Below are 25,572 nucleotides of genomic sequence, written 5' to 3' on the forward strand. Positions count from 1 at the left end.
ACAATCAGGCTACAGTAAAATCTTTGTAATATATTCTGGTAGCTTCTTTGTCAATATTGTATTCAGTATTTTTGTATTGATATTCATCTGAGAGAATGGTCTATCATATTCTTTCATTCACTTTTCTTGCCCTAGTTTTTGATATTTAAAACCATATTTTTGTCACAGGAGATTCTTTATGTTAAGAGACAATTTGTATAAAATCCAAGTTAGTTTTTTTTTTAAATTTGCTAGAACTGCCTTGTAAATCCATTTGCTCCTTGGGTTCCTTCTCTCCCTCCCTCAGCCTTTGCAAGTTCATTTATGGTTCGTTTGATTTATTTTGTTCTGTTAATCAGGGTGCTTTATGTTTTTGTAAATAGTCATCCATTTGTCAGTTTTGTTGGCATAAAAAATGGCAAAAGAGTTTCTAATAACTTCCTTTATTTCGTCTGTCTCAGGTCTCTCCCCACTGTAATCCATCCTCCATTCAGCCACCAAAGTGATTATCCTAAAATATAGGTCTGATTATACCACCCCTGCCTCACACCCTCCCCCTACACACACACACCACACACACTCTCTCTCTCTCTCTCTCTCTCTCTCTCTCTCTCTCTCTCTCTCTCTCTCTCTCAAATTCCATTGGCTTCCCAGTGCTTCAGTATCAAGCACAGAATCCTCAGCATTCAATGACCTTCCTTAATCACCCCACCTACCTTCCCAGTCTTCTTACACCTTACTCCCTCTTCCACAGGTTCTTCAATCCACTGACACTGGCCTGGCTGTTCCACCACCGGGACACTCCATCTCTGGCTTTGGGCAGTTTCTCTGACTCTCCTCCCTGCCTGGAACGATCTCCCCCTCACCTCTGCTTCTTGGCTTCCCTGGCTTCCTTCATCCCATATTTTACAGGAAGCTTTTCCCAACCCTTCTGAATTCTAATGCCTTCACTGTGTTCATTATTTCCTACCTGTAGGTAGCTCGTTAGGGCAGGGACCGTCTTTTGCCTCTTTTTCTATCCCCACTGCTTAGCAGAGTACCTGGCAAATAGCAGGCACTTATTAAATGTTAATTGGCTGACTGATCTTCATCCTTTTTTTCCACTAAAAAGAAAATCCTGGCAATTTGGTTGTCCTTTAAAAAGCAATCAATTAGCTGTTTGTTTTGCCTAAATATTATTCACTTTTTTTTATTTCTAGAATTTTTCTTTATGTTGTTTTTTTTTCCTATTTATTTCTTTTCCAGGTTTTTTCTTTTATTCCTGAATATATTTGGAAAGACAAATTGTACACAAGGCTCGCTTTATCTGAATCCTGAAAGTTTCGGTATGTTGTGTCGTTTTATCAGTTTATTCGATGAGATGATCTCTTTTTTTTCTGGTTTGTGTTATGTCCTTTCTGATTTACAGCTCTTGTCCAGTGTGGAAGGAGCAGTAGGTGCTCACCAGACACTGATTGACTGCCTGAATGATTAGTTCTGCAGAGGCGGCACCCCCACCCCCACTCCTTACCCGCCCTTCAAGACCCGGGTTCCATAGGCTGAACCAATCCCCGCCTTCCAATGTGACGTCACAGGACTCCTCCTTTCTGCGGTTTTCACCTGGGCTGGGGTGTTGCGCATTCTGTGAAAAGGGGCTGCGGAGAGCAGACAGCTCTGTCTGCCCCGCTGCCCCCGGACCCCAGGCCTGCCTGATCGCCCGTGGGAGTCCCCCTGTGTGTGAGAGGTAAGTAAGGCCCCGTGGGGAGCCCCTTTACTCCCTCCCTTCCCTCCCCAGAAGCCCTGGTGGGAGGGGGGCGTGGATGTGACGGCTGCCCACACTCTTAAGACCTTCGTTCAGGGCCTTTTGGGCGTTACTTACGGATGTGCCCAGGCCTCTGTCTGTTGGGAGGGATGGATGTCCCCGGGGAACGCATCCTGTGCACCCCTTCCCATCTTCGGCGGCCCCCTCCCCAACATCGCTCCACCGTGCCCCGCCCCGTCCCCCAGCCCCCCAGCCCCTCTGTGGAGCGCGGCCCAGAATGTGGAACTGGTGGGTGGTGGTGGAGAAAGAAAAGCTGGTCTACGAAATACCTCTTATTGTGTACCTTTTTGTTTTCATTCATTCATTCATTCATTCATTCATTCATTCATTCATTCATTCATTATTCTGGATTCCCCAAATGCCCGATCAAATAAACATTTCCATGTAAATCATACAACAGAAAAAGAGGGTTGCCCATGCACCTGTTGATTTTTGTTATCTATAGCTTAGATTTTAAAAAGTATTTAATAAATTCAATCTGTATTTTTCAAAGGTCCCAATGTTTCTTTCTGGCCTTCCTTCTGTTCTCGATTGCTTATTTATTTATTTATTTATTTATTTATTTATTTTTAAGATGCCTTAGTGGCAGTCTTTTCCCCCCCCTTTTCCTCCACCTCTATCTTCTGTGCCTTCCACACCCCACCTCTTTTAAAAGAGAAAAAAGAAAAAAAAATATAAGCCTTTGTAACAAATCTGCATAGTCAAGCAAAACAAATCTCTGTGTCTGAAAATGTCTTATTCTGCATCTAGATTTCCTCACTTAACAAGAGGTGGGTCCCATATTTCATCATCAGTCTTAGGATCGTAATTGGTCATTGCACTGATCGGAGTTCTGAAGCCTTTCACAAGGGCAAAACCCACCGTTTTTAGGCTCACTGAACTGGATGCAGAGCTAATACGGCTTTGTGAGGCAAGCCAGGCATGGGCACCTCCCCATTTTAAGTACTTAAAAATGCACAAAAGGATGGTTTCTATATAGGACATTTAACCAATTTAGTTGGGCTGAGAAGAATAATTTTCTTATTTTAAAGGGTTTTTTTAAATTTATTTTTACAAAGCACTTATTATCACTTCCTCCCAGTGGCACCCCCCACCCCTACAAAAATAACAATGACAAAACCCTCTCAGTAAATATGTATGTTCTAGCAAAACCGGTTCCTATCTTGACTATGTCCAAATAGACAGGTGTCATTCTGGATTTTCAGTCCATCACCTCTCTGGCAGGAGGTGTGTAGTATGATTCACCAACAGTCCTCTGGACTGCATTAATTGGGGTTCTAAAAGCTTTTAAAAGTTTCTTTTTTCTCTCTATAATGTTGTCATTGTGTAAGTTGTCTAGTCCTGCTCACTTCAATCTATATCAGATCTTAAGAGTTTTTCCCAGTTTCCTCTGAAACTGTCCATTTCTTATGGCACAATAAAATATTATGCTGCCATTACATTCATAGACCACAATTTATTTAGCTATTTCAACCATAGGTGGAAACCCCCTTAGTTTCCACTTTGGGGCTACTTCAAAAAGCACTCCTATAAATATTTTTGTATATATAGGTCCTTCTCCTTTGTTCCCTATGTGGTCTAAGCCCATTGTGGTACAGTTAGGCCACAATTTAGTAACTTTGGGGGTGCAATTATAACTTGCTTCTCAGTATGTCTGGACCAATTTTTATCTCTAGTACCAATGATTTCTGTGTGCCTGTTTTCCTACAGCCTCTGTAACATTTGTCATTTTGTTTATTAATAGTCGATAAACATTTATTAAACTCCTGCTATGTGCTAGCCACTGTGCTAAGCACAAGGGATTCACATACCAAAAAAAAAAAAGTCCCTATCTCAAGGGGTTTACGATCTTTTTTTTTTTTTTGGTTAAGCAATGGGGTTAAGTGACTTGCCCAGGGTCACACAGCTAGTATTGTGTGTCTGAGGCCAGATCTGAACTCAAGTCCTCCTGACTCCAGGGCCAGTGCTGTATCCACTGAGCCACCTAGCTGCCCCCTCAAGGAGTTTACAATCTAATGGAGGAAGTTAACATACAGAAGAAAGCTGAGAAGTGGGGGGGGGGGGTGGGAGATTGTTCATTTTTTTCTCTGATAATCTATATACCTTGTTTGCTCGCAACTTCTTCCCTTATCTATAGATGTGAAAGGTAAATTTTTCCTCTTCTTCCAATTTCTCCATAATCTTTAATATGTGCTCTTGGCCATAGTGGATGACACCTCAGATTCTTTTTAAAATGCTACACAATGTAAACGATGCCACATGGACAGGGCTGTATTTTTTTAAGGCAGTTGGGGTTAAGTGACTTGCCCAGGGTCACACAGCTAGTATCAAGTGTTTGGTCTGAGGCCAGATTTGAACTCAGGTCCTCCTGAATTCAGGGCCAGTGCTCTATCCACTACACCATCTAGCTGCCCCTCCACTTTTTATCATTTTAAGGCAATCTCCAATAATTCCTATGCTTTTCAGTTTTTTTTTTTGAATTGTTATTTTAAATGGAAGTTTTCTTTCTAGCTCTTTCCACTATTCTATTTTTGGGGGTGCAAAATATATAAATGAAGTTAATCTATGTGATTTTATTTTATATTCTAAAACCTTGCTGAAGTTGTTTCACTCTATGAAATAATAGGAGGAAAGTGAGCATCCTTGTTTTACTCGTGCCATTACAGAAAATGTTCTAGGGTATCTCTTTATATATAATATTTGCTTTTAGTTTAGATAGATACTGTTTAAGACATTAAAAAAGCTCTCTAAGCCTATACTTTGTATGGTTTTTAATATCAATGAGTATTGCACTTTGTCAGACTTTTCCCAAATCTCTTGAGATAATTGCGTGGTTTTGAATGTTTTTGTTTTTAATATGATTATGTTGATTTTTTCTAATGTTGAATCAAACTTGATTTGCTGATATAAATCCAACTTAGTCATACTGAATAATTTCTTGGATACCTTGCCATAGTTTGACAAGTTTTTGTCTAAAATTTTTTCAATCAATATTCATTAACAACATTTGTCTGTAGATGGCCTGTGTTTTATTCTTTTCCAGGTTAGGTATTTGGGGCATATTTTTCTCACAAAAGGATTCTGATGTAGGGTGCTTTCTTCCCCAATTTGTGAGAATAATTTGTATGGTTTGGGCACTAATTGTTCTTTGAAAGTTTTGCTAGAATTCTCCTGTGAATCACTAAGGACCAGGAATTGTTCCCCCTCCCTACCTTTGGTAGTTCCTTTAGAGCTAGTTTTATTTACTTTTCAGAGATTTGATTTTTTAAGATCTCTATTTGATCTTCTGATAGATGAGTACTAAATATTTTTAAGTGTTCCTCTGTTTCTTTTTTCTTCTGTTTTGTTAACATAAATGTGCATAATAGGTTTTGATCTTTAAATTTCATATGATTTTGTTGTGCATTCTCTTCTTCTTTCCTAATTTGTTGGTTTGATTTGATGCCTAAAAGTTAATTGATGAAGATTTATTAATTTTTATTAAATTTGTTTAATTTTCTTAGCCATTTCAAAGAACCAGTTTTCAGTTTAATTTATCATTTCTAAAGGTTTTTTTTGTTTCTACTTTGTCTATTTCTCCTCTAGTTTTTGATATCTCCTCATTTTTGCTTATTTTAGGTTTGTTTGTTGTCTTTATAACTTTTTAAATGCATATTCATTTCATTAATCCTCTCTTTTTCTATTTTGTTAATCTGTATTTATAGGGACATGTTTTTTCCCCCCTACCAGGACTGCTTTAGATGCATACTAGAAATTATCATATGTTATTTTAATCATTATCATTTTTTACAGATTTATTTATTTCTATGCTTTTCTTTTATCAACACACTCATTGTTTAGGATTTCATGATTTCGTTTCCATTTGGTTCTGTGCTTTTGTTTCTGCTTCCTAAAGCGGTCACTGTTTTTGTTATGTATGGTCTGTAAAAGATATATTAACTATTTCTTCATTTTTACATTTGTTTACAATATCTCTTTTCCCTAACACTTGGTCATTTTTTATAAAAATTCTACATGGTTCTGGAAAATGTTTCAATTCTTTTGCAGTCACATTTAGAAGATGTTATAAGTCTTATTGCTCTGGTTTCCCTAGCAATTTGTTCAGTTCCTTAATTTTTCTTTTGTTTTTAGAAAAGTAGGAGAGGGACATTCATTTATCCTGTCTCTATTGTGTCACTGTCTGTGTTTTCTTGTAGCTCAGCTAATCTTTCCCTTATGAATTTGAATGCTAAGGCAATTAAACATATAACTGTATTATTTATTTTGGTTTCTTGCCTATGGTTCCTTTCAGCAAAATATAGTTTCCTTGTTCATACTTTTTTATTTTTTGCGTGTTTGTTTTTGTATTGTCCAACGTCATGGTTGATACTTTTGTATTTTTGAATTTATTTGGTGCATAATACGAGTGTTTCCTGTGACCCCATTTTTATTCCATGTATATCTTTGTTTTTTAAATTTTGTTTTTTGTTAGGCACAGATTTTGGAATTTTGTTTTCTTATCAAATCTATCATTCTTAAGTTATGATTTCCCCCCACTTCTACTGTAAACACAAAATAATATCTCTTCAACTTTTTTAGCTTAATTTTTTAAAGCTAAAAACTTGTTTTTTTTTTAACAACTAAAAAAAAAAACACATTGTTAGAGAGCAGCCGTCACCATGGAGGAATATCAGCCCCAACTCGAAGAGATTGGCTTCAATACTGATGAAGTACACAATATTGTGAAAGAGTGTATAGATGCTATATTGGGCGATGTAGATTATAATCAGAATAATGGCAACCAATCGACTGCAGCTATAGCAGAAGAATTTTTAATCCGTTGGTAGAGTTAGGGAAGACATAAATATATAGATTTCATACGTATGAAATCAAACATTACTTTGTTAGTTACTTGTACAGTGATGAAGAAGAGTGGATCTGGTTTACATACAGTTAGCTTGTGTTTTGGGGTACCACATCTGATGGAACCTGTACCATAAGACTGGAGAATCAAAACTATTAACTGTATTGTCAATGTTTTTGTCATTGCTGTTATCCTGTAACTAAATGGAATGTTATACCAATGCTTTTAATGTAAGAAATTATCAAAATGTTCTTGAATGAAACAACTCATAGTATTATTTGATTATCTTATTGCATTAGAAGTGAAAATGTGCACTTGGCTTCAGAATAGTAAAAACTGGACATTGAAACTAATTAATCTTAGTGCTTAAAACACACTTTAAATAAACATTTGCATAGCTGGAAAAATTAAGCCCAGAAAAATAAGACATTAAACTGTCTAAATACTGTATTTATATTTGCACCAGCCTTCCATTAACATTATGTATACAGGGAGATGGCGGAATTAATTTTGGGATAATAAAGTTCTCTTGAGTTCGAAAAACAGAATTCTACCTGCATTAAGTCTGTATAAATTAACTCAAGTTCTTAGTTCAGTAATTATCAGTGCCTCATTTGGTTATACATGCAAGATACTATAAGTATTATATATTTTTCTTTTCTTTTTATCAAGTACTATTATATAGTAACTAGTATTTACTTTTTAAAAGTAATTATTTAAGGATTTGTTGCTTTTTATTTCAAAATTCCAAGTTGACAATTGAACAGTATTGGTGGATTGATTTCTCTAGCCCAATAAAGTTCACTGTAGAATAATAACAGATATATTGATTCAATAATAATTGTCTTTCAAATCGTTCATTCTATGTTCAACAAATATTTGTTGATCACTCACTATGTACAGCATCCTGTTTAGTTGCCACGTTGCTGGTTCCTTCCTCCTGGTTTGGAAACTGTAGTATTTATAATTTGGGTTGTGGACATGGAAATAAAAGCATTTGGTCTGCAATTTAGAGCATATAAGACAATGGCATTTAATTAATTTTAAAGAGAAAAATAAAATGAGCAGAAGCCATGCAGAAGTTTGCTAAATCAAGTTCTTACTATGAGTAGATTTTATTTACCATTGTAGACATGACTTAGGGAAATATTTAAAGAAAGAATAAATGTGCACATTTAATTTTGTTTTTAGTTTTATAACTAGTAAGTTGTATTTATTGTTCTGATTATTAACTGACATTTGTAAATCACCTATATGATGTTTAAAATATAAAGAGTAAGTTATAAATGTGAAGTGTACATTCGTTAGCAGGTTATGTAATAACTCAGGGCTTATGAAATGTAGAAAAATATATTGAGAAGTAAAGACTTAAACTTAATATACACGCAGCTAGGCTACTGAATGTGAAGTCAATCTGCTGTCTACGCAAAAAAATAAGGTTATAAATGCAACTTGTCTTTTAAGGCTGATTAAATCTATAGAGTGAAACTAATAACATTGAATTTTTGAAGAAAGGCTGAGTAATAATATGGTAAATATTAATGGTGCATAAGGTGGTGATATTTGCATGTTTGTATTTTAGCTATATAACAAGAACAGTTTAAAAAACTTAAGATGAATATTAGAAAAAGATAAGTTCAGTTTAAATGCAGAAGTGTACCTCTTTTGGTATATCAAAATTTATCTCATAACTGTTACTTTGATGCTGTTTTTCTTGCACTTGAAGATTGGGCTACAATGATCAAAGTACTAGTTTGAGTGATGTTATTGAATCTCAGTTTCTTAAAAAATAATCACAGAAACATATGCCTTGTGAAAACATGTTTTAAAGAATTTGCTTTATACTGTTTCTGTAGCTGAAAAAGATAATAAAGTTTGTCTGCCTTACCTGTTAAAAAAAAATCCTTGGTTTTAGCTTTTAAAAACTTGTTCTAAAGCCTTGCTTTATAGCAGACTCAGAATTTCTAGCTCTTCTTTTTCCACCAGTTGTTGTTTTGTTTGGACTTTAAAAACATCCCTACTGCCCCCAGGATAAACTCATGAGAGAGAAAGGGAGAGAATTTGGAACTCAGTTTAAATGTGAAAAATTGTTTTTACATGTAATGGGGGGGGAAATGAAATATTATTAAACATACAAAAAAGGGGGTGGGGGCTTAGCTTATCAAATTAGTAATTAGTTTTCACTTCAGTCATATCATGCTTCTTCCAGGAAAAAATAAGGATCAGAAATCTCAGACCCCTGGAGATTTCATCAGCTTAGCTACTCAACAAATTTTAAGTGCTCTAAGTTGCCTCTTTCTTTCTCAGTTGTTAATCAGAATTGGAGCAAAACAAAGAAACAAAAACAAAACTTCTTTTAAAGCCTCCATTCTTAGAGGGCTCAATTTCCAGTTCTCTATTTTGTAGTATTTGTCCTGCTTGGTTTAGACTCAAGGATGAGGAAAATTAATATTATGCTATATTATTTAATATCCAATATTACCATGAAGGTGATACCATAAGTAAATTAAGAGAGCATGGAATAGTTTATCTGTCAGATTTATAGATAAGGGAATAATTTAGGACCAAAGAACACTTAGAGAGCATTACAAAATGTAAAATAGGTAATTTTGATTATATAAAATTAAAAAAGTTTTCACACAAACAAAACCAATGCAACAAAAATTATAAGGAAGGCAGAAAACTGGAGGGAAATTTTTTGCAACAAGTATCCCTGATAAAAGCCTCATTTCTCAAATATATAGAAAGCTGCATCAAATTTATAAAAATACAAGTCATTCCACAATTGATGATCAAAGGATATGAACAGGCAGTTTTCAGACAAAGAAATCAGAGCTATCTATAGTCAAGTGAAAAAATGCTCTAAATCACTATTGATCAGAGAAATGCAAATTAAAACAGCTCTGAGGCCTCGCCTCACATATATTAGGGTGGCTAATATGACAGAAAAGGAAAATGGTAGATGTTGGAAGGGATGTGGGAAAACTGGGACACTAATGCACTGTTGGTGGAGTTGTGAACTGATCCAGTCATTCTGGAGAGCAATTTGGAACTATGCCCCAAAGGCTATAAAACTGTATACCTTTGATCCAGCAATACCACTGCTAGATCTATATCTCAAAGACATCCAAAAAAGAGAAAAAGATCTATTTGTACAAAAATATTTATATTAGCTCTTTCTGTGATGGCTGAGAACTGGAAATCAAAGGGATGCCCATCAATTGGGGAATAGCTAAAAAAAACACTGTAGTATATGATTGTAACTGAATATTATTTTGCAAGCAAGATGATTTCAGAAAAACCTGGAAAGACTGACATGCACTAATACATAATGAAATGAACAGAACCAGGAGAATGTTGTACACAGTAACAGCAATATTGTTTGATGAAGAACTGTGAATGATTTGGCTGTTCTCAGCAATACAATGATCCAAGACAATTCCAAAGGACTAGTGATGAAGCATACTATCTGCCTCCAGAGAAAGAACTGATATTAACTGAATACAGACTGAAGTATGCTATTTTTCACTTTCTTTCTTTCTTTCATTTTTTCTTTTATTCAAGTCTTCTTGTGCAAAATAACTAATATGGAAATGTTTTACATAATTGCGCCGTATAACCTATATCTGATTGCTTACCAGGGGAAGGAGTGATAGAATTTGGAATTTAAAACTTTTAAAATGTTTTAAAAATAAAAAGAGGTAAAAAAAGAAAAGACAGCTACAGAAAATAAACATTTTTGGTTCATATATAATTTCATCTTTAATATTTTATAAGATGGAGGGGAAAACATGGCCATCATTAACCATTTTTCATGGAAGGCCTATTCCTATAGCCTGGTAAACAGAAGTTTGGGAAATACTGTTCTGCACAAAGAGAGGAAAAGAATGAAATTGAAACAAATGAAGACTAGGTTACTATGAGTGTAGTGTGACTCTCACTGGCTCACACTCTCAAAAACAACAACAACAAAACACAACTCAGTATTACTAAGTAATCCATCCTAATCCCCATTTTGTTAAACCTTCTACCTCAAAAGACATTCTTTCTCATTCTGAACTTCAGGTGTGGTTGAATAATAACTCCTAGTCCCTAGGAGCTCTTCTTTGCTAACCTGGGACCCTTGCTTTTATTCACAGATAAACAAAAACTAGCTTGGGATGGGCACCTCCTTGGTGGGGTGGGGGGGACAGTAATCTGGGGATGGTGGACCATGATTTGCATGGTTATGTTTTTCTAGCCAAAATTACTGTAGGCAAACTGATGCCCATCAAGTAATCATCATCTTCTAATTGCCAGAGAGGGGCATGATCAGCCATACCTGATAACCCATTTTCCCCAGCTGCAGACTAATCCTGTCACCTCAGCATTACTCCAGTCTCCCAATGACGAAGCAATAGGTAGGAGCTGAGGTAACTCTTAACCTACTTCTTATTAAAGTGGTTACCAGTCTGGATTGTCTTACCTTTGTCAGGGGAGGTCCAAATGATGCACTGTCAGGCCAATCAGAAGGAAAACACACCTAGGTTTAAAAGGTCCTGTGGGCCCTCACTTGGAGTCTTTGGTCACTGAGAGAAGCCATTGATCCAAATTATTGGTTGTTCCTAGCCTAACTAATGAATTAATCATACTCTAATCCAGAGGTTCCCAGAGTGGGCAATACCACTCCTTGAGGGTGCTGGAATGACCGGGGGGGGGGGGCAGCAGTAGCCTCTGGTGCAATTGGAGGACACTGAATAAAAATAAGGAGGCAGAAAGTAGGTTTCTAGGCCAGTGCTAAGTAACTTTTTTAAAGGGGCCAGTAGGCCAAGTAAGTTTGGGAACCTCCATATCTAGTCCCTGGCTTTTTGGCTGAGATGTGAGTTTATGTGTTACTGTTAATAAAATGTTATCTTGCTCTGGAGAAAACTATGTCTCAGCAAGCCCTTGTTGCAATTTCACTCACTGTGGTTGTAGGGGCTTATCCAGGGGTTGGGTGTAAAGGCCAGGTCTCCCAGAATCCTTAGCAGAACTCCTCCCTTCTTTGGGCCTTGGTAGAATTTTCCAGGAAGGGAGAGTTTTCTGCTAAGGATTTGTGTCTCTGAACTGACTCTTCCCCTAAAAACCCAAGATCTTCTCCAGGTAAGGAGGTAAGAACTCTGTTGGAATTAATACTGTATTTTTTTGTTATTGTTGTTTTGGATTCTCTTTTTCTCCCCACTTAATAAATATATTTTTTTCCAATTACATGTAAAGATAATTTTTAACATTCACTTTTATAAGATTTCGAGTTACAAATTTTTCTCCCTCCCTCCCTCACCTCTTTCTAAGACAGCAAGCAATGTGATATAATCAATTAATTAATATTAAATATTAAACATATTTACGCATTAGTCATGTTGTAAAAGAAGAGTAAGAACCAAAGGAAAAACTACTAGAAAGGAAAAAATAACAAAATAACAAAAAGGCAAAAAATGGTATGGTACAATCTGCGTTCAGAATCCATATTTCTTTCTCTGGATGTGGATAGATTTTCCATCATGAGTCTTTTGTAACTGTCTTGGATCATTGTATTACTGATGAGAGCTAAGTCTGTCATAGTAGATCATCGCACAATGTTGTTGTTACTGTGTCTGTGTTTATTTTGTTTGACTGATTCTTGATGTCTCACAGAGTCATTAGCTTCCACTTAACCAATTCTAATTTTTAAGAAATTTTTTTCTTCAATTAGCTTTTGTACCTCTTCCATTTGGTCAATTTTACTTTTGAAGGAGTTGTTTTCCTCAGTGAATCTTTTTTTTCCATTTGGCCAATTGTATTTTTTAAAGAATTGTTTTCTTTAGTGAATTTTTGTCCTTCCTTCTCTACCTGTTGATTCACTCTTTCTTGCATACCTCTCATTTCTTTTTTTCAATTTTTCTTCTACCTCTCTTATTTGATTTTTAAAATCATCTTTGAGCTCTTCCAAGAAGGCTTTTTGGGCTTAAGAATAATTCATATTCCTGCTAGAGAACCCTCATTAGATTCATAAACAGAACACCACACCTGTGGCAAGGCTGTTCGGCAAAGCTGTGTAGGTTTCTTGAAATAATTAAAACCTTAGCCAGGGCATTTTTGAAGAGCATCTCTACTAATATCCCCCCTAGATTTCAAATTGGGCTAGTAAAAAAAAATCTTTTTAACTTCTTCAACCAGAACAAGCACTTTACCCAATAAGGAGAAATTATATACATACATATATATATACACACATATCTATGTATACATACATACATATACATATATACATATATGTATATGGAGAGAGAGAGAGAGAGAGAGTGGGGGAGAGGGAGACATGCAGAGGGAAAGAGAAAGAGAGAGAATAATATGCCAAAGGAAACTCGTTTGGGGAGAAGCACCTCAAAGCATGGGATAAGGGAGAAGTCCCAACTGAGGCAAGAATGACACACACATACACACACACACACACACACACACACACACACACACAAATAGGTTTTGCAATATCTGGTTTAAAACAGAAAAAAAATTAGCTGGTGATTTGAATTATCATTAGCTGAAAGATTTAAAAATAGCCTTAGCAGATTAAAAACCAAAACAGACTATTGGTATTTCAGAAAGAATTGACTGATCCTTTAAATGAATTTAAATTATCTTATGGCATTTTTCCCCTTTAAGAAACTGTTAGTTATAATTTAAGGGGCAATATAGTTTTTTTCAAAATTTTAATATTTTATTTTTTCTCAATTACATGTAAAAACAATTTTAACCTTTATATTTTTACAATTTTGCATTCCAAATTTTCTCCTACCTTTCACCTGCCACATCATTGAGTAAGCAAGTAATTTGATAAAGGTTATACATATGCAGTCATGTAAAACATATTTCTGTATTAGTCATGTTATGAAAGAAAACACAAACCAAAAAGAAAAACCCACAAAAAAAAGATAGTAAAAAAAATATGCTTCAATCTGCATTCAGATTCCATCAGTTCTTTCTCTGGAGATAGATAGCATTTTCCATCATAGGTTCTTCAGAATTGCCTTAGATTCCACAATTCATGTACCTTTTCTGTTGTAATAAATCCAGTTGCAATGCATGTGTCATGGACTTGTGATATTGTTTTTGGTTGACAGTAAATGGTGCAGTGATGGGATATGATGAGAGAAAGTGGCTCAGACTGACCAGAGGCTTCAGATGCAGGGCTAGGTTCCAATATTGGGCCCTTTTGTGCCCTACCTGTATCAGATTTCTGGTTTTGGGAGTTTTACTTCTCCACTCATATCTTAGACTCCTGTCTCTTTCAGTTGAGTTCCCTATTACAAGAGAAATCAGGTTGTCCATGATTAAGGGGTGAAAGGTAAGGTCTTTTGTTTTTTAAAAGGTATTCTGACTGAAGCAGATTTGAAAGTCCAATCTTGATAATTTGACTGGCTGATAATAATGGTAATTTTAGCTAGGACAGGAGTGAGCTACTGCACTCTAGATTTTGGTTGTTGATAGCTGGAAGATTTGACTGAAAAGAGCTCTCTGTCTCTGTTTCCAGGTATTGCTGGCCTAAGAAGTGACTAAGGAGGGCTCGGGGTGAGACCAGTTCTGGGTGGCCCAGCCAAGGTACAGTAAAAGAGGGCTCCTGGTGTTTTTTGTTTTTTATTTTTTTGTTTTTGTTTTGTTTTTGGCTAGGCAATGGGGTTAAGTGACTTGCCCAGGGTCACACAGCTAGTAAGTGTCAAGTATCTGAGGCTGGATTTGAACTCAGGTCCTCCTGACTTCAGGGCTGGTGCTCTATCTACTGTACCACCTAGCTTCCCTAGCTCCTGGTGTTTTTTTATTAATTGACTGAAAAATAATAAATAGAATATATAGGTATGAATTAAGAATATAAATTTTTGGCTTTTTGTTGTTGTATTTGTCTGTGTCTCTTCCCCATGGATAATAAAGTGTCCAAAGATGGCTTTATCCCTTCCCTGAAAGGGACTGCCATAGGCCAAATGATATACCTGAAAACCTGCAGGTGGTTGGCAAAAAGTTTAAATTATCTAGAATTCTAGACAAATGCACATTTTAAATTTAATTTGTAAATTTATAGCCTAGCAAAGATGAGAACTTTCAGTGCTATTAAGTGAGACCTCAGAATGGCAATTGCCCTCTGTAACATAGGATAAAGAAAAGAGAAAGTTATTCTTTCTCTCTCCCTCCCTCCCTTTTGGACTGCGCACATCAGGGGACAAGAGAGAGGCAGAGGAGGAAAAACTCAGCAAAGCTAAAAGTATTTGGGATATGATTGATAAAGGATATTTCAGGTCAGAATATGCAAGAAGACAGGTACAATTTTAAAAAGGTAATAATTTCTTAAGACTTTATTTTTGCATATGATAAATAACATGGCCCCTGTGGAGACACATAGCAAGGCAGACAAGAAGTAACATTTTGTACCTGTCTGTTTGTATTTCCTGTGTCTGTGTTTATGTGTCTCTCAAAGTCTGTAATTGTGTTCACAGAGCTTAGAAGGAAAAACTTTGCTGGCAAAGCTCTCTCTCTGGATCATGTTAGCTAATCTAGGTTTTTAGCAAGATTCTGTTTCTTCCTTCACATTTATGAACTGTGGCCAAGTTCTTTCCACCCACCTCTACAGCTATACAGCTGGGAAAGTAATGTTTTAATAAGTCATTGAGTTTGTTTAACAACAATATGTGTTAAAATTATAGAAGGAAATATTCAGTGGAGTGAATATAGTTTGGAATATGGTTGAAATGTAGGATTTTAGTAAAGGAAAGTTGGATAGTCTGACTAATTGCTTTGGAAGATTTGGAAAGAGAAATAAAGGCTGGAGGGAAAATATGGAAGGTAGAAAAGAAAGTCTGGGGACAAATCCTGCCCCTGGACAGTTGCTCTGGGCCCTTGTACCAGCTTCAGAAGGTTTAAGCATATTAACAAGGTCTAAATATGTTGACAGAAAAGGGTTGGAAAAAGTTTTGGCTTTAAGTGGGAAAGTTGTGTGAAACTTCATATGCTTATCTTATTGGGAACTATACTAATACACAGTTGCTATTTGATCTGGAAGTATATAGAGAAACAGTTATAGAGAGCTAGGAGTAAATTTATAAGCAGTGTGTCCTTTTTGAGATTGTAGAACCCAGATTTGAACTAAATTAAAATGTGCTCTTAATTGTGATAATTGGGGTAGATTAAAACCTAATATCACACTGCCGCTTTTACAGTCTTTAACAGTGGATTAGCTAGAAATAGTGGACCCCATAATGTGACATGCTTGGAAAATTATGAATTGAGATTCATTACCATTTGGAAAATAGATCCAGGTGTAATTGAATTTATTCTGTTCTTATTTTAAGTGAAACATGTCTCTTCTAATATGTTTACGATGCATTGGAATTTATTATACTATTTGACATGAAGACAAATGGGGAAAATGCATGAATTTGAAATTTTGTTAATTGAGTGACCTTAAGAAAGTTATCTCATATCTGTTTACCTCAGTTTACTGATCTGTAAGGGGATAATAACAGCACCCACTTCCCAGGATTGTTTTGAGGATCACATTATTGTAAAGCATTTAACACAATGCCTAGCATAGGGCAAACAATGTATGAATGTTAACTATTATTGTTATTATTGCTTTAGTTAGATGGAATTGCTTCATACATGATGACTTTATACAGGTTTTAAATGTGATCAGCATATAGTGCCAATGGTGATAAAATAATTTTCTATGTAAGATAACTAGGAAATGCATGCTACTGAATTGAGGTCACCTGATTTTTTAATGGGTTTGTTTCGAGTCTCAAACATTTTATTGTTGATGGCATTGCCATGTTTCTAAATGTTCTTGTATTGTGAAATTGGTAACCTGTTGTATCAATTATGTCATTAGAAGAACAATTTTTTCATAACTAAGATGTTATTAGAATATGAACTGGACAACTAAAAGAAAGTAGAAAAATTGTTTGAAAGCACCCTGTTTTGTAATATTTTGTCCCTGCAAGTTCGGAAACTGGAAATTTCCAGCTTTGCCTATAGTTAAGAGGAAGTTATAGCTAAAACTACTTGGCTATCACTTAAGAAAATTTTAAGATTGTTATTTGGGATTATTGTCACAATGTTAAAACCTATCAAGGATGTACATAGGTATTTTAATAGAGAAAATTGGTAATTGATTATTGTGTGGGAAATGGCACAAAGAAAAGACCTTATAGACTCCTTTTATATTGTAAACTTGCTGTGCTCCTGCAAACCATCTGTGTGGACAAGGTCATCAGCCTTGGGAAAAGAGCTTATTATTGGTTATGGAGTTCCAATGAAATTGGCTTACTGAGAATATATAATTTTATGTATAATATAGAAGTGATTTCTAATGATTGATCCTTACACTAGCATGCATGTAAGCTCAAGAAGAAGAAAAGAAAAAGAAAAAAAATGAAGGATGTTAAATGAAATCTCTCATGTATGGTGAGTCCCGGTAATTTTTTTTGCCTATTACAACTTCATGAGAGTAAAAATAAGTGTATCTAGCCCTAATCTGTGATTAGTGAGACTTGTCATTTGAGAAAAAAAGCTCTTGAGACTGTAACTTATATTGTTTTGAGTTTTGAATTTAGGTATAATTGATGGGTCATTAAGTCAGTCATCCAGCATTTAAGAGAAATGCCACAAGCTATTCAGAGGAAATGATGTGATCTTGAACTTTTTATAGGTGGAGGTCTGTATCTGGAAAAAAGTGGAGAGGACAAGGTTGGCATAGTCTAAGGTAGGATCCTTCTGGCTTAGTTTCCCCATTGTGTAACTTCGTTTTGAGCAAGAATGTTTCTCACCTCAATATTCCTGAGTCTGGTTATAAGGTGGAATTGTTACTGCATGATTGGTTATCAACTCTGACTGTTTTTTTTAATTCTTTTTTTTTTGTTAAGTAGTGGGGTTAAGTGACTTGCCCAGGGTCACATAGCTAGTAAATGTTATGTGTGTTATGTGTCTGAGGACAAATTTGATCAATTCTGACTCTTACCTAATGTCAAACAGAGCTAAGGATGCTTTATTCTGTCACATATGTATTGAGTCATTAAGGACCACTTGCAGTGCTGTTAGGATAATGTCCCTGTTTTTTTGTTTTGTTTTGTTTTATAGCAAATTTCTATAATCAGAGCAAGTGGTCTGTAGAAGATAGCACAATGCAAGTATATAAGATCTTACTGTTTTCACTATAATGTGTAGTAATCCCATATCCCAAAGAACTAAGTAACTTAGTACTTGGGCTTATCATCTGCCTGCTAGTACTTACATTGCCATGTGTAAGATTAAGTCCCTGGAATAGCTTGCTCTTTCTGACAGTGATGATAATAATTACACAAAGGTTAAAAAAAAAAGCTTGTTAAACAAAGACACAAACACAATGTTAAATCATTATCTCATAAACTAAGGCTGGAACACATATTTGCTACTGTAATAAAACGCATGTGTGTAAGATCTGAGCTATTAAGCCTAGAATTATAGTCCTTTCTATATCCTGAACAACTTCATGAGTATTTGGCTTAGTCATCTGCCTGTTACTGGATACATATTTCCGTATATAATAAAGTCTTTAAATGTTTCCAAATGTGGTAAAAATAATTGGATGTTGATGCAACAATTTATGGGATCATGCTGTTATTCTATTAATAATTAAAAAAAATTAAAAACATCTTCAATTTGGTTTGAAGAAATGTATTTTATTGTGATCAGTTCTCTTAGAGGAGAGTAACTTAAGGAAAAATTTGCATCATACCAGTGGAAAAGTCAATTTAATTTAAGATTCATATTAAATGTGGAAATAACACTTGTTGTTGCCTGTGGTATAAACGTGTTTTATTATCAACAACTTACTTGATATGCATTGTGTTGAAACTAATTACTTAAGTATATCTCCACATGCCATCCTAAGTTTTTTGGTATAATTGAAGTTAACTTGGTAACTTTTATGTAAATTCATTTGTGTATCATAAGTTATCTTCTTATAAAAAGTATTCTTTAATATATATTTTACCTGAAGATTAGATCTTTATCTGGCTTTGATCCTCCTGGGGGGGGGGGGACTGAATAATTTAATTGAATTGATTTGGAATTAAATTAAGTTGTATTTAAATTTGGGGTTCTAAAAAAAATTAACAGTTAAAATAAAAATTGAAAAGTAAAAAAAATGAGTAAAAATGTTTGGAAAACAAGATCAAATGAATATATATGTAATTTGGAAGGTTTTAAGAGTTCTGCCTTCTGTGGTATTTAAAATATTTAATATTGAATGTTTTACTTTTATTAATTTAACAGTAACCCTTTAGCTTATTGTTAACAACGTTTATGTCAGGTACACAGTTTAGATAAAGATAGAAATGACATGGAATATTTATAAGCTAAATCCTTTGAAGTTTCAGGTGAATTATGGGCTTCTAATTTGATGTTCTTCTATTATAGATTGTATCAGAATCACAAGACTTCAGCTGGTTTCTACCACATGTACTACTTATTAGAGAAGTAAACTTTGTCACTAGTATGGAAATCTTGTATTGAGATCTGTTTTGTCAAAAATTTTAGCAAAAATGTCTAAGGAGTCTTTTGAATTAAGTTGGAACCAGAAAGGAAGTCCACTGAAGTGGTTCCCCTGAAGACATGATATTTTCCAGACTGCCTGAAGAAGAAATGTGCCAGGGATAGGACAACTGCATGGGATGGCTGAGATTCAAGATAAAATGTGTTGATTGAATGGATATTAGGAATAGTTACTAAATTGCAGAGTGACTTTTTTTTAATATTGATATCCATTATTGTACCTCTTTGGCTTTTATTTTCTCCATCTGTTTACTAAGTTTTCTCAGCTTTCTTCATGTTGTATGATTTTCCTCTCTGGATTAATCCTTAATTTTGAGCATTCTTACTATGGCTTGTACTGTGCTTCATTTATGGTACTACTCTCACTTTCTAAATGGAACTATCCTGTATTGGCCACAAGACATAAAAGTATCCAAGGTTTCTAGTTAGCTTTATGTCTATTGACCATTTTCCTTGTGAAGTATTTTTTTCTCTTGCCTTCAGAGACCCTTTTTAGTATCCATTGGAATGTTTTACCAAATGCACTCTCTGTGGTCTTTGGCAAACCCAGGGTTGCCTTTGACCTATTGAGGCAGGAGGAGGAATGTTAAGGGGTCCCCTGAACTCACCTTTTTGAATTGCCGTATTTCACAAAAACACTGGATCTGGAGTGTGCAAGAGGCCCCGAATGTATCAAGAATAAAGTTTACCCTTAGCTGACACAATTAATTGCTTGCACTCCAAGCTGGACTCCCGGTGTGTCTTTGGGAGTCGAGACAGGCACCATCCAGTCTGCACCAGACTGAGAAACTGTTTCTGCAGCTGGGACCATTGTAAATAAGTAAACCATCATATCTTCACAGTCTAGCAGTTTCTAAGGGAAAATAATGCTGCTTTTGACATTTCACTTATTAATGATCTCTCTTTTTCTTCCCTTTGGGAAGGGATTAGTCCTTTTCTCCTCCCATATTACTTCCCTTTTTCCCTGTAACTGAAATATAAAGGCTTTCCCTACATTTCTACGCTCCTTCATATAGGGACTTTCCATATACATGTGCCTTTCTCTTTAATAAATGCAGTTGCAAGGCATGTCTCATGGACTTCAGATGTTGTTTTTGAGTAATGTTATATACAGTGTACTGATTATTCTTTCTGGTATTATTGATATTTCACTTTACTCATTTGCTGTTTTATTGATATGATTTTCTTCCCTCTTTTTAATCAGATTAGGTAAAGGCTTATTAGTTTCGTTAGTTTTTTTTCAAAGAACCAGCCTTTGGTTTTGGATATAATGTCTTTGGAGTATTTCTTCCTTCAATTTACCTGTTTCTCCTATTTTTAATAACTTTGTGCTTATTAAGCTTGTTTGTTTGTTGGTATTCTAATTTTTTCAATGAATATTTAGTTCATTTTTCCTCTTATTTTTCTATGTTGTTAATACATGTTTGTAAGGATACATTTTTTTCCCCTCCTTAAGACCGCTCTATCTGCACCCTGGTATTTATGTATATTGTTTCATCATCATCATCATCATCATCATCATCATCATCATCATCATTCTTTCAAATAATTACTTGCATTTAAAAAAATTATTCTTTGAATTTATCATTATTTAGGATTTAATTTTTAAAATGCCATTTCATTCTCTGTCTTATGTTTGTGCTGTCTGAACTAATTACTACTTTTATTAAGTTATGGTCTGGGCAGAGAAGTGGGGATAGGGAGCTGACAGCACCCTTTCATCTCCTCTCTTTGCTTCCCAGTTTTCTTCTACAGGGCTCAGTGAAAAAACATCACAGCCATGGATTTTCAACTCCCAAGTCCCTACCCTGCCCTGATGGCCACTGGCATCACTTCCCACAGCCCTGTATACCGGGTCCTAGTCCGAGTGTCTGAGATCCACCCAAGAATGGAAAGGAAGCTGCAAAAGTATTTCCAGAACCCGTGGAGGTCTGGGGGAGGCAAGTGCAAGGTCAAAATTGGTCCCACCGAAGGCACTTTCTGGGTAGAGTTTTATAAAAGACAAGCCCAAGAAGGTGTGATAGCAAGGAGAGATCACTCTGTGGCAGTCAGTGATACAGCATATGTGAATATCTACATAGAAACAAATGAAAACCCAGAAGAGAACAACACATTGGAGATAAGCCAGCTTTCCTCTCAGACTCAGTCACTTCCAAAGGAATCTCCAGATGAGAATCACACAGATGAAGGAGGTGCTGCTAGCTCCTCTAATTCCTTCATTCAAAAGATATTTGTCCGTGTGCAGGCCCAGCTGAACTTCAATCTTTCTGAAGAGCAAAGGGAGAAAATTATTAACCTCTGCCCAAATCTCAAAATAGACGGAGGCTATGATGGACCTGAGAGAGTGATTGGTGACTACGAGAGGATATTGAAAAAGCTCATCGATTCTTAAGTGACACCGTCCTGGGAAATGACCAGAAAGAGGATTTTTCCCACTCAGCCTCAGCAAGAGAAATTGAGCAAATTATGGCAAATGACTGTGACAATCCTATTCTTCACTCAAATCCCAAACACATAGAAGAAGAGTCAGACCTTATCTCAGTTCCTTCACATTTGTATGAATATTTCAAATATTTCTTTGCTGGAACTCTGGACAGAATAGAAAGTGAGCATCAAGTACGTATCCAAAGTACTTTGGCATATCCTACGGGCAACGTGTGTTTAGACTTCGAGACAAGTAATTCAGGGGACAGGAAAGCAGCTCAAGAAGCTTTTATCAGAGCATTTCAGAAGGAAATACAGAATGTGACTCGGCACGATGTTCATTTCACAGATAATAAGCTGGCACTTGATGTCCAAAAAACACTGACCAATATGTTTCAAAACCTACATATTAAAGCTGAGGGAAAAGTCTTAATCCTCTGGGGTAACCCACAGGATATCTTAGGAGCTCAACATTTCATTGAATCAAACTTCTCTCGCAAACAACCTCTGGAATTAATGGATTCCCAAAACATGATGAAGAATGAAATTGAGGTTGATACCGCTCATTTGCGTCTTCTACGCCAAGAAATCAGAGAAATAGAGAAAAAATATGACATTGCAGTGGAGTTGGTGAATATACCCCAAACTCAGAAAACCCTCGTTGCATTTAAACCAAAGGACAAAGGCTTAGACCTCTCTGCATTTGCTTATGAAGATTTCATTGAGGTCTTTCAGATGCTCTTACCTCAGATTGTCAAAGAGGTAGTTATCCTGAAACCATTAGACCAAGATAGAAATTGTTGGCCAGAAAAGACATTCTTTGAAGATTTTGAAAGAAGGCACCCCCATGTAAACTTGGAGTGGAATGTACAAGAAGTGACATTGACTGGTTTGCCCAAGTACATTGTAGAAGCAAGGAGATATGTTAAGAGATATTTTAGTATGGAAGATCCTGCCCAGCAGAGACAAGGGCCATCTTTTTCCTTTGGATGGAATTGGAATGCAGACCCCAGATCCCCATTGGACAACATTGGTGATGATTTCAAGATGGCTTTACCTGTCTTTAAGGGATTGTCTGACTATCGGGATTTAAGAAAAGAGGAGGAGGATGAAGAGGAGGGCGAGGAGGGTGAGGAGGATGAGGAGGACGAGGAGTGTGTCATCTGTATGGAAGTCATTCACAACAAAGAAGTCCTCCCAAAGTGCAAGCATGGATTCTGTGGCCCTTGTATCAGAGAGGCCATGAAACATAAGCCAGTGTGCCCTGTGTGCCAGACTTCCTATGGCATCGTGAAAGGGAATCAGCCAGATGGAACAATGACAACCTCTTACAGAACATCTTCACTTCCGGGTTATAATTCCTATGGCACTATTGTGATTCATTATGACATGCGGGGAGGCATACAGACAGAAGAGCATCCCAACCCAGGAAAACGTTATGAAGGAACAAGGCGGGTGGCATACTTACCAAATAATGAAGAAGGACGGCAGGTTTTGCTTCTTCTCAGAAGAGCTTTTGAACAAAGGTTGATTTTCACAGTAGGACAGTCCCGGACATCAGGAGTCAAGAATGTGATCACTTGGAATGATATTCACCACAAAACTCTCCAGTTTGGTGGGCCAGAAAACTTTGGTTACCCTGATCCCAGCTACCTGCAACGAGTCAAGCTGGAACTGAAGGCTAAAGGCATTGAGTAAGAGTGCTGAGTTCAAGGATGCCTCTAGAGCTGGGCTTGCAAAGGTTGTTTCTGTGGAAAAGAAACAAAGCAGTCATTAAAATATATGTGTGTGTAGGCAACATTTAGAGAAAAATAAAAGAACTTGAGAAGAAGTCAGTTTGCTTAAGAGTGAGTGAGATGAACTGCTATGTGCTAACCTGTCTAATTTATTGGAGTTTTAGTTTTTATTAGACAAACTGAGAGCCTAGTAAGAATGCAAAAGTTTCTCTAGTGAGATCCCAAAGTTTTCCTGCCTGTTTCCATTTTACTGTCACCCGGGATGCTGGAGTTAAGGAATCTTCCATTGTACCACTTGCACAAAATGATGACTGACCCTTAGGTCCATTCATATTATTTGTGGTAAGCTGTTGATGGCCTCAGAACTTGTCAGAGTTCTGTTCTGACTGGAATGGTAGCCAGGAACGTTACAAAGATTGGAAGACATCTTGAAGAAAATCAGTCACCAAATACTTACATGTATCCTTCATTTCAGAAAGAAACTATCCATCCTTGGGGCTCTGGCAAATTTAATATAGTGTGGAAAGATATTTCTGTCTTCAATAAAGTTCAGTGACATTCCGTCACCTTCAGTATCAAATAGAAAAGACTCTGGCATTCAAAGCTCTTCATAACCTTGCCCCTCCCTTTACTCCCCCCACTATGTGCTCTGTGATTCAGTGATACTAGCCTCCTTGATATTCCTTGCACGAGAAACTCCATCTCTCCAGATTGTGCATTTTCACTGGATGTCCACCATGACTAGAATTCTTTTCCTCCACATTTCCAGTGACCAGCTTCCCTGACTTCTTTCAAGTCCCACCTAAAATCTCACCTTCTATATGAAGCCCCTCCCAAATCCCCTTGCTACTAGTGACTTTCCTCTGTGGATTATCTCCAATTTATCTTGTATGTGTCTTGTTTGTGCATAGTTGTTTGTATATTGTCTTCCCCTTTAGAACATGAGCTACTTGAGAGCAGAGACTGTCTTTTGCCTTCTTTTGTGTCCCCAGCACTTAGCACAGTGCCTAGAATATAGTAGGCACTTAATAAATACGTGTTGACTAATTGATTGACTATGGGCAGGCTCATTAACCTGGTTGAGAATCAGTTTCCAGCTTAATAGGCAACTGGTATTGCTGCCTGTGTGCTGCCCTGTTTCTCTGCCTACTTAGCTCACCTTTTGGGGTTCATCTTTGGCAATTGCTCTGTCTAGACTTGGTGAGACCACATTCATACCCATATATTTTCTGACTTTTAATCTCCACAAAATTGTCTGCTCAATTTGCCATTATTTTAGGTGCCCCCTCAAAAGCGTAGTTGTAGGGCAACAGATAAAATGCCCATTCATCGCTGAATGAATCCACCTTTTATATTTGCTACAAAAACTAAGCAGAAATATTAAGTAGGAGCTTATATATTGGATCTTGTAGCATTGTTTGGAAAATGAAAGAGAACCTGTGATACAGAGAGGTTCCTTTCCCAGTAACAAATAACTTATTGGGGATAATGCCACACCCTATTGCCCCAGTACAGAAAGTTAAGTATTGTAGCTCAAATGATCTTTAGTTGGTTCTTCTCTAAACAATTAAATCATCTTGTTTATCTCTGTGCTTATGTTAGGGGAGAAATTATTTAATGGTTGTGTCATATGCTTCTAATAAAGTCAAAACTGTGTTATGATCAGAAAAAAAATATGGTTTGTAAAGAATTTATTAACTATTACTGTGTTTGTACGTTTGTTTACAATATCTCTGTGCCCTAAATTTACATGGTCAATTTTTGTAAAGTTAATTGTGCTGCTGTGAAATGTGTATTCTCTTTTCCAGTCCCATTTAGAAGATGCCAGAAGTCTTTCTGGTCTAGTATCTTAACAATTTGTTCAGTTCCTTATTGTTCTTTTTGTTTATATTTCTATTAAAGTCATTCCAAACAGAGAGATTTATGATTTAGTTTGTAAACAAATTCATCTATACTCTTATCCCTTTAGAAGGTACAAATCAGCATTTCCCTCATGTGAGCCAAGAGGATGCTTGAGTCTCAAGTGTGAAAAGCACAGAAGCCACAATTATTGAGGACCCAAATACAGGCTGGAGGCTGGAAAGGCATAATGAATTAAGGTGGACCCTTTGGTGGAATAAACAACTTTAAATTTCCTTCAAAAGATAGTAGGTGATTCAGAGGAATACTTAAATTTAGATAAAACCAATATACAAATTAACTTTATTTAATTT

General features: G+C 36.2%; 1 pseudogene across 1 annotated transcript; it reads left to right on the forward strand.

Annotated features, from left to right (window-relative positions):
• The first annotated feature begins 1,554 nt into the window (after positions 1 to 1,554).
• On the forward strand, positions 1,555 to 25,275 carry LOC110202154 (E3 ubiquitin-protein ligase DTX3L pseudogene; annotated as a pseudogene). Its single transcript, XR_013483566.1, has 4 exons — positions 1,555 to 1,702; positions 14,152 to 14,219; positions 17,317 to 17,370; positions 20,942 to 25,275. The product of XR_013483566.1 is annotated as an E3 ubiquitin-protein ligase DTX3L pseudogene (transcript).
• The last annotated feature ends 297 nt before the right edge of the window (positions 25,276 to 25,572 follow it).

The sequence above is a fragment of the Phascolarctos cinereus genome, unplaced genomic scaffold, assembly GCF_003287225.1.
Source record: "Phascolarctos cinereus isolate Bilbo 61053 unplaced genomic scaffold, phaCin_HiC Scaffold_8;HRSCAF=390, whole genome shotgun sequence".
Lineage (NCBI taxonomy): Eukaryota > Metazoa > Chordata > Mammalia > Diprotodontia > Phascolarctidae > Phascolarctos > Phascolarctos cinereus.